This window comes from Poromitra crassiceps (genome assembly GCF_964638095.1).
Source record: "Poromitra crassiceps genome assembly, chromosome: 2".
NCBI classification, from domain to species: Eukaryota; Metazoa; Chordata; class Actinopteri; order Beryciformes; family Melamphaidae; genus Poromitra; species Poromitra crassiceps.
The window spans coordinates 66,661,873-66,671,986 of record NC_139624.1 but is presented as its reverse complement, the minus strand read 5'-3'; the positions used below and the strand labels follow the sequence as shown (position 1 = coordinate 66,671,986).

The 10,114-nt window shown below is 45.5% G+C and overlaps 1 protein-coding gene across 1 annotated transcript in view; it reads right to left on the bottom strand.

Moving 5' to 3' along the window:
• The window catches only part of nav3 (neuron navigator 3), a gene marked incomplete at its 5' end in the record, with an annotated part of 744,909 nt that overhangs the window by 82,170 nt on the left and 652,625 nt on the right, over nt 1-10,114 (bottom strand). The gene's annotated exons all lie outside the window — the stretch shown is intronic.

The following is a 10,114-nucleotide window of genomic DNA, read 5'->3' as shown; positions in this document are numbered from 1 at the left end:
ACCTTTTGTAGCCACGCCCATTTGACCCGGTTGTGTGGTCGTGTCACGACTCCCGGCTAAGAAAAAGAAAAAGGCCAGCTGCTCCAATATCATCTAACTCTGAATTAACGAAGAATTTAGCCAATTGTATGCAACATACCAAATAAAAGCAAACGGCAATGTCTAAGAATGCAATGCCATGTAACTGGCTTGTTAATTCTCGCATTCCAGGGAATTACATTAATGTCTGCGGGTCCTATAGACGTAAGTGGCTCGCGCTGCGCTCAGAGGAGAGAAAACCATCTGAAGCTTTCTTTGTTGGAGTCCAGGTATGTTTTACAAGAAAGTGCTCGTCATTGTCGACGATAACGTTATCTGACCTGGCTAACAGTGGATACTCTGCTTGCGTGTACCGAGCTCAAAGTAGTAGGCTATGTTCTTTGTTTTACCCCCTGCACTGTCCGCTACAAAAACAACTTTCTTCTTCTGACGTTCTTTTGTATTTCGTGCCGTGACCGCTGGAAGTGTTAACACAACCCGGAAGAATGTGGCCCTCCCCCGCGTCTGAACATAAGGTGAATAAAATGTCACAAAATGGTGAAACATGACGATCAGTGTTTCCCAAAGCCCAAGATGACATCCTCAAATGTCTTCTTTTGTCCACAACCCAATGATATTCAGTTTACTGTCATGAGTAAAGAAACTGGAAAATATTCACATTTAAGAAGCTGGAATCAGAGTTTTGACTTTTTTTCTTAAAAAAAATTACACAAACCGTTCAATCGATTATGAAAATAGTCGGTGGTTAATTTAATAGTTGACAACTACTCGATTAATCATTGCAGCTCTACTTTCTATCCTTGTGTAGTGCTCGTTAATTGGATTAAATTTGGTTGGGTAAAATAAAATATTAATAATCCGAAAATTATTAATATTTCATAAAATTATTAACACATTCACTGCCAGCCATTTTTTTTTTTTTACTGTAGGTAGCTTCTGCCAAGCCGTTTTTTGAGGATTCTGGCTCATTTTACAAGAGCCGAGGATAATTTTCTGCTTGGACTTTGTGAGCACGAAGTTCACAAAAGTACTAATAGAATGTGTGCTTTCTCTGTCTAAAAGAGTTAGTTTGTAGAGTTAGTAGTTATGTAGATATTAGCCGTTGAGTACAGCATGGTTTCAGTGTCTGAGACAGGAAGCTGAGATAATCGCAGTTTTGTGAAATTCAATCAAACAGGCAGAACAGTCACTTTCACCATTTATTTTTGGCATCAGTGAGAGATCAGACATCTGAACAATATAGTTCTGAACACCCTCTCCCTTAAACTCCTCCCTCCGTGGGCGTGTCTGGTGGCGTTTGTCACAAGCCAGTTTCTCCTGCCTGTCTGAGCAGTGAGCAGCCTCCCTCTCTGGCGGCCCCTCGTCGGCGAGTGTGGCGAGTGTGGACTGTGGATAGGACTCAATCGTTTCTTGGATTTTCGGTTGAGAGCTTTGATGAAGCTTTGTGCGATTCTAGGCTTTATGCTGCCCACCCAGTCTATTTTTGGAACCCACCCGCCCGTGTGCAGCAGCGTGAAAGCGTTTTCGCCTACAGTATGAGAATGAGGCTCGTTCGTTTCTGGGTTTTCGGAATGCGTGCGATTCTGTCCTTTCTGCGGGTGTTTCAAAGTGTGTTTCACCCATAATCTATTATGCAAATTTGCAATCCCCCACGCCAGCACCGCTCTCCGCTCTCGGTGTGCTGCTCTGCTGGCGCGGCCGCTCTTGGGCGAGTCTGGTGACTGATGACTGTAAAATCGCCAAGCCATTTCCTTGAGAATGGCTTTCTCCCGCGGCTGTTTTTGGTTGCCTTTCTCTCTGTCGGGAGAGCACTGTCGCCACTTAGTTGGTCGGTAAAATAGATTATACTAATTCAATACTTCCAATATTTTTATAGGAGACGTGGGGGGCATTGATCCACGTAGCACCGTCAAAAAAAAATATATTTTTTTTTTTGACGAGTCAACTCGTCATTGGCAGTGAACGTGTTAAAATATCAAATATGTAATCCTTGATAAGGATTAACCTAGGGGCACCACCTGCTTGATTTTTGCAGGACCCAACCTTAGTCACAGTTAGTCTATCTGAAGTGTGGCGTTTCTAATCCTTAAGCAATAGTTTACCACAGTTATCACAAAATCACTCTGAAACAGTTGAATTCTATTAAAGTTGACACTATTTATTATATGTAAAATAAAAGGGAGGTATTGGCAATACAATCAACAAATTTAATTTATAACTAAGTTACATTCTAAAACTCTTCAATGTACTGGAGGGAAAGTATGAGGTCAGTGGATATTCTCTGCATGGAAAGTGTAAGGCACCGGATGAACACCAGATGGCGGCAGAGTGTGTGTGTGTGTGTGTGTGTGTGTGTGTGTGTGTGTGTGTGAAACCAGCCGGCTTTCACACAAAATGGCGGACACGTTAGTGTCTGCTCGGCACAAAATGGCGGACACGTTAGTGTCTGCTCGGCACAAAATGGCGGCTAGCCGGTCAGTGGAAAGGTGTGTGTGTGTATGAAAGGGGAAGGTTCGTGCACGCACCTAACGCACGTGCCCGTGGGTGATAATCAACGCTGTTTAGATGAAAAAGACCGCGAGGTGCTCACTTCACAACGGCTAGAATTAACCGGCGTTTAACTAGTGAAATTAGCTCAACTCGGCCTATATCCTAGACCCGCTCGGCGGATCGGTGGAGAGCTAGTGACTAGCATACATTATACACTATACATTCGGATTCAGTAATGCATATGTAAGCACAGTTACAGTCAGACAAAACAGTTCACAGATTTTCATTCACAGTATCACATCAGTCAATTATATACATATATCCCTTTTAACTCTAAACAATTCTAAACTGCCCGGACGTGAGTGATCAATTCAAGTCTTACTTGGCGTGCGCGCTCAGTCCTGCACACGCGTGTACAGCGGTTTGCTGCGGGCGGTCTCGCGGGGTTCCTCCGGCAACGGGGGTCTGGTCCAGCGCGCGTCCGCTGTCCAGAGCAGGACGGAAGGGTTTGAGGAGAGCAGACGTTCGATCTCAGCTGGCCACGCTGAGGTTCTTTGGTCTGCTGGGAGGCGGCGATGCCGGCTTCGGGTTCAGGAGAGGAGAGGATATCAGAGCTAGCTTAGCTCTGGGCAGGTAGCACTAGCCTGCTTGCGGCTATGCTGTTTCGGTTGCGAGGAGGGGGAGGGTCGACTTCTCTCGAGGTTGGTCGCTGAGGTCCTTTCTGCAGCGGGTGCTACGTAGAACTTCTTAACAGAGAGGAGGGGGGTTGAGACCCGGTCTCTCTGGGTTTACAGGAGGTCCTGTCTGTAGCGGGGCTACTTAGGAACTGAGGTTTTCGGGGTTCAACCCTGTATACAATGTGGTGTCCAGGGCGTGTCTGTGTTGTGGTTGAGGCACTCCGATTGGCTCACCTTATCTCGCTGCTGGGGAACAAAAGAGTCGGCTCGGTCCCCTGTGGTTTTATCAGATGTGTGTTATTCAACTAGCCAAATGGCCAGGTATGTGGGGGTTGTGTGCCCCACTCTGTCTCCTCACAGACCGTTAGTATTCACTCAACTGTCTTGCATTCAACATACATGTCCCACTCCCAATGTCAGTGTTTACTCCAAATGTCTGGCCCAACACTTGTGAGGACATTTGGTCCATTAAGTGTAGAAACACACACACACACACACACACACACACACACACACACAGCAGCACCCCTGTGTTTCTTCTTCCACTCAGCGTTCCTGGCTGAATCAGTGAAGGTCTTGACCTTTTCTAAACACCGACTGTTCCAACACTTCTTCTTCAATCCAACTCCACCTGTCCGCCGCAATGTCCCACCTATCCGACTCCCACGCAGCCCAACAGTCTGTCCTGCCCTGGGGGGCCCCCCCTGATGATCCTAGGGGCCAGGGTAAGTAAGTAAGTAAGTAAAACTTTATTTCTATAACGCCCTTCACAGCACGAGTGCACAGAGTGCTTTACATGAATAAAAACAGCATCAAAAAGAATACAAGCACAGGAATAGTACAAAAAGGGGGAACATAAAACAAAAACAGGGAACAAAGGGAACAAAGGGTGGCTAAAAATGACTAATTAAAAGCCTACCTAAACAGGTGGGTCTTTAGTTGACACTTAAAAATAAGCTCTGAGGGTAGGAGGCGACCCTTCCTGATGATCCCAGGGGCCGGGATAGAGGCGACACCCGTGATGATCCCGGGTGCCGGGGTAGAGGCTACCCCTCTGATGATCCCGGGGGCCAGGGTAGAGGTGACCCCCCTGATGATCCAGGGTGCCGGGGTAGAGGCTACCCCACTGATGATCCTGGGGGCCGGGGGTAAAGGCTACCCCTCTGATGATCCCGGGGGCCGGGATCGAGGCGACCCCCCTGATGATCCCTGGGTTTGGGGTAGAGGCTACCCCCGATGATCCCGGGGGCCGGGGTAGAGATAACCCCCCTGATGATCCCGGGTGCCTGGGTAGAGGTGACTCCCCTGATGATCCCGTAGAGTTTGACGGTGGGCCAGATCAGGATCCGATCGAGGAGCAGATGTCCCGGGCGTCGGACAACATTGCAGGGAGACCATCGATGCTCACGACTACCGCCACAGGAGCTGGCGCCTACTGCTGTACTAAACCCCCTCAACACTACAGCTAGGAAGGGGGGGGAGAGAATGCGGCCAAAAAGTAGGGAGGAGAAGAAGAATGACTAAAGCAAGTGAGAGTGAGAAGGGGAGGTCAGGGCGAGATAGTGAAGTAGGGTGAGTAGAAAGACAAGAGAGGGGGGCTGCTTGAATGTGTGTGTGTGTGCGTTTGTTTTTCTACATTTAAGGAACCAAAATGTCCTCACAATGATAGAAAGTAGAGCTGCAATGATTAATCGAGTAGTTGTCAACTATTAAATTAACCACCGACTATTTTGATAATCGATTGATCGGTTTGTGTAATTTTTTTAAAGAAAAAAGTCACAACTTTCTGATTCCAGCTTCTTAAATGTGAATGTTTTTCAGTTTCTTTACTCATGACAGTAAACTGAATATCATTGGGTTGTGGACAAACGAAGACATTGAGGACATCATCTTGGGCTTTGGGAAACACTGATCGTCTATACTATGTTTCATATCATGTTATTTTGCTTACTGTATATTTATACTTGTGCAACCAGTGACAATAAACATCTTGAATCTGGAAAGTGTCAACTAATCAATGCCGATACTATACAGCTAATATAATACTACTATATATAATAATAATATAATAATACTAATAATATATATGCTAATATAATAATACTATGCTAATAGATAAAGGTGTGAGGGTAATACAGGTCATGCTTTGAATTATTTAGTTTTAGCTATGCAGTGTTCTAAGCAGGGGAGATGGCAGCAGATGATAGGACGCTCATCCATAAGAGACTCGAGACTTGACTTGAAGTTGGGCTCTAGCTCAAAGACTTGAGACTTGACTTGGACTTGCAACAAATTACTTGGAAGCATCTATGGATAATGTAAACACACTTGTCTACCGCCGTGGAGACCCAGGTTCAATTCTTGGCGGCAGTACTTCCATCTTGCCCTCTAGTCATTTCACGCAGACAGACCGTGCACCGGGAAGATGTCCGACTCCTCTGTGTTGTCTCTTCCATGCGTCAAAGTTTGTCCGCAGTTTCAGGACTTTGTGATCAAAGCGTCGGACCGCGGGGAAGGCCAAGTCTGCCTCCACGCTTGATCGGGCGCTTGGCGTTCAGGGAGGGCGAGCCGAGTCAGACGCCCGAGTCTGTCGATGCGTCTCTGCACAAAGACAGCTCCGTCTGCGGGGTGGAGGTCTCTCGCTCTATCTCTTCTCTCTCTCTTTCACCCACGCATGGCGCATTCCCAGTCTACATTCACTTATTGTCATCTCCAGCTTTTCTTTTCTTTTCTCCTTCTATCCGTCTTTGTTCTTCTCTGCTTGGTTGAATTTGCGAGACGCTTCTGTTCTCGTTGAGATGCTTCTGTTCTCGTTGAGAGCCCATCGGGCGAGACAATAGCAAACAGACAAGCCTCACTGTACGCTAGACAGAAAAACAACAACAAGCCATCTAAGGGCAAACACACACACAGCTTACATCAAACAAGCACACACACACACACACACGCACGCACACACACACACACACACACACACACACACACACACACACACACACACACATACACACACACACACACACACACACAAACCCAAATTCAAGGACCTTTCAAGGACTTTTCCAAGTCCCTCAAATTGAAGGAGCCAACACGACAGTATGAAACATGGATCAAGGTTAATTACTGTGACAACACTGAGAATATTTCTAATGAGAACTAACAGCTTTACAGAAACTCACAGACAACAAAAGATGAAAGGAGAGGCTTGAATGTGTGAACACTTCTCAACTGTGCTGTGTTCAACCTATTTACTAAGGTTAAGGTCAAACAAATGTGCTGTGTTCAACCTATTTACTAAGGTTAAGGTCAAACAACTGTGCTGTGTTCAACCTATTTACTAAGGTTAAGGTAAAACAACTGTGCTGTGTTCAACCTATTTACTAAGGTTAACGTAAAACAACTGTGCTGTGTTCAACCTATTTATTAAGGTTAAGGTAAAAAAAAAATCTCAAAAGAACTTGCATTTCTATTCTTGTGTAACGGCATTGTGTTGGTGGTAATTGCAGCAACCCATGTTAAGGGCTTGCCCAGGAGTGGATTCGAACTGGCTTGCGGGACGGACATGCTAACCACTGCACCAAGAGAGCTAGGTCCCTTGGCAGAGCTGATTAACTCATTCACCGCCAATGACGTCTTTGACGTGTTATCAGAAATAGCCCTCCCCGCCAATGACGTGTTTGACGTGTTTTTGTTTTTATTGGTGCAGCGCCTGCAGCAAACACTTGCCCAGCCTGTGACACAGACACAGGTCCCTGCCTTCAAAGGGTAGCCGACAGCACGCGATCAAACACATACCGCAGCTGTTGTTTTGAAATTGAGCAGGAGGAAAAGCAGAGAACGGGTAACGCTTCCTTGTGCAGACAGGAGAAACGCCATTGAAACGCCCTCGGCGCGCTGCACGAGCTGGAGTCGCCTTCCTCTGTGCCAGCCAGGAGAAAACGGGAGAAAGTAATCAAGAGATGTGTTTGATCATCGGAGGAATGAGGAAATGATCGATCAGTTTGCGAGGGCGGTGAGGACGTGTTGAATAGCCGAGGGGAAAACGGGAACGATCAGCAGAGAGGATATGACAGGGAGACATGGACGAGGACGGGTGTACCAGAACAAATCAAAATAAACACAGGAACAGCTAGGCAGCAGCGGGCAGAAGGCAGTCACAGCAGCCCGCTGTCCTTCTCAAGAGCTCTTCAGTTGGTTCATGAAATCGCTGGGCTGCGTGCCCTCCAGTGTTGCTCCTGGCCAATCCCAGCGCCACAAGGCGTGGTTATTGCTTATCCTATGTGGGGTTAGAAATCTAAAAGGGGGATCGTGTGTGTGTGTGTGTGTGTGTGTGTGTGTGTCTGTCTGTCTGTCTGTCTGTCTGTCTGTCTGTCTGTCGGTGTGTCTGTCTGTCTGTCTGTCTGTCTGTCTGTCTGTCTGTCTGTCTGTCTGTCTGCACACTCACACCGAGTAAACTGTATTGTTGAATGTAAAAAAAAAGCACTTCATGTGTATATATATATATATATATTTTTTTTTTTTGTCATTTGTGTCCTAACGAATAATATTTACATGTCTGATGTCAATACAGTTCAAAATAAAAGAATTGAGAGTGAGTTATGCCTGAGATTGTGCCCTTTTACAAAAATTGCCTTTTCTCCTGTTTATTTTCTCTGGGAGACCTTCTGGGGGAAAACAGGGTGTATATAAATGGCTATAAGTAGAGTACAGAACATGCTAAAAGCTCACTTTTTTTTCCTGGTGAACCCAGAGACGTACATCTTCATTTTGAGGTATTGCAAATCACTCTGGTGCTAATAGATAATTTACTGTGGGTCTTGAACGATGACCAACAATTATGAAAATCTTTGGCCTGTGCTAAATATTGGCAGTCCTAAACTGGCGGTGAATGAGTTAACGTGCCTTTATACTGGGGGAGTGAGTTTAACCAACCTACTCACTACCACTCGGGACTCACGAGGACTCAACATTCATTCGGTTACACTTGCACAAAATATATAAATTCAAGCACTTTCAATAAACTATATCTATTTTCAAAAACTTTCAAGGCCTTGATGCCCCCCCAAATTAAAAAACGTTTAAGGACCCACGGGAACCGTTCACTCCTTTGTGCCTGTCTCCATTAGAGCTAGAAATTCTGCAGTGGCGAAAATACACTTTACAGTTGCTGCTGTTCAGTTGATTTGGGACTCGCTGTTCAGTCTGTCTTTCATTTATTTTGTTACACAACCTACCTTATAGAGGTATGTATCTAACCTGCAGAAATGTCTCTTGTTTAACTTGTTTTATGGGTTTATTTGCATTTCATTATACAATGATACATTGTAGCATCTCTCTTGAAATGTGTTGCGCTGAGAGTCTGTCAGGGCAATTTCTTGGCCTCACCGTAGCATCTACTTGCACTTTGCACTGATGCGCACCTTAAACTATTTATGCCTGTTTAGTTTGAGGGTTTTTTCCCCCCTTTTTTAGCCATATTTAGAGTAATATATCATTTTAAATCAACATTAGGATTATACTGTTGTGATGTCATTATTCAGTATATTCTCTTTCATGTCACCACCTGCTCAGCTCTCCTGTCAACATAATTGTAACTAACAAACACAAACTGTTTTAGCCAAATTCATATCAAAATGACACCTACAAACACAGGTACACAACCCAAGCCGTACACAACACACAAAGTCATCATCGATAATAAAAAAAAACATACAGAGGGACATTTATTTATTCCTGATAGGAACGATTGAAAAATAAAATAAAATATATTATGTTGTTTTTAACTTTACACCACCTCTTTTTGTTACTTATTGGGTCATGAAACTGAAACCATGCATATAGCCACCTGCATACCTGACTTCGGGAGCTTGGCAATTGGCATCATGCATGATTAGCCAGTAGCATCCCAACGTGTCACACAGGTAACATTACTTAAGAGACAGACTAGACACTTACTTTCTTGGTTGTTGCTAAAAAATCTGTCAGTGTCACTCACTGTCTGTCGTTCACTCGCTCACTGTCTCGCAGCTCGCTCACCTTCAATTATCTCGCCAGGCAGACAGACAGTCATCACTCACCACCATGCTGCTGCTCTCTCGGAATCAAGTTACCGCGGACGCAGCGTCAGATGACTTCCTGCCTGACCTGCCTTTCGTTTCAAAATAAAAGCGATCCCGTGTTTTTCATGCTTTTCCATGCAGATTGTTTTAACACGTTAAGTGCCATAGCCGAGATATCTCGTCTTACATAATCCAACGCTTGAGTGCCAGAGCCGAGATATCTCGTCTTACATAAACATTTTTTTTTTTTGACGGTGGGACATCAATCAACAACTTTTACATCTTCGAGATCACTATTGGAGCAAGAGAATGTGTATAATCCATTTTACCGACCACTAAGTGGCGACAGTGCTCTCCTGACTAGAGGAAGGCAAGCATTTTTCTAACTTGTCACGCCATTCTCACCCCAGCCATTCTCATGAAAATGGACGGGGGAAAACGCCCTCGTTTTCGCGCTGATTGCTGGCGATGCGGGACTGCAAATCCACACAATAGACCACAGGTGGAACACACCCTGAAACACGCAGCATAAATATGACCAGAATCGCAAAAGCCCCTCTCAACCAAAACTCCAAGAAGCGAGCGAGTCCATCCCGACCTCCTCAAACAGCGGCCGTGCAGACAGGCACAGGACAGCAGCAAAGCACTGTCAGACTGGCTGCAGCCAAGAAGAACGCCCACGGAGGGAGGAGTTGAAGCAACTCTCCCTCTCGCTCTCTCCCTCTCTCTCTCTCCTCTCTCTCTCCCTCGAGAGAGAGAGGAGAGAGAGAGAGAGAGAGAGAGGAGAGAGAGAGAGAGAGAGAGAGAGAGAGAGACAAGGGCAAGAGTGGGAGACAAGGGCACCCATAA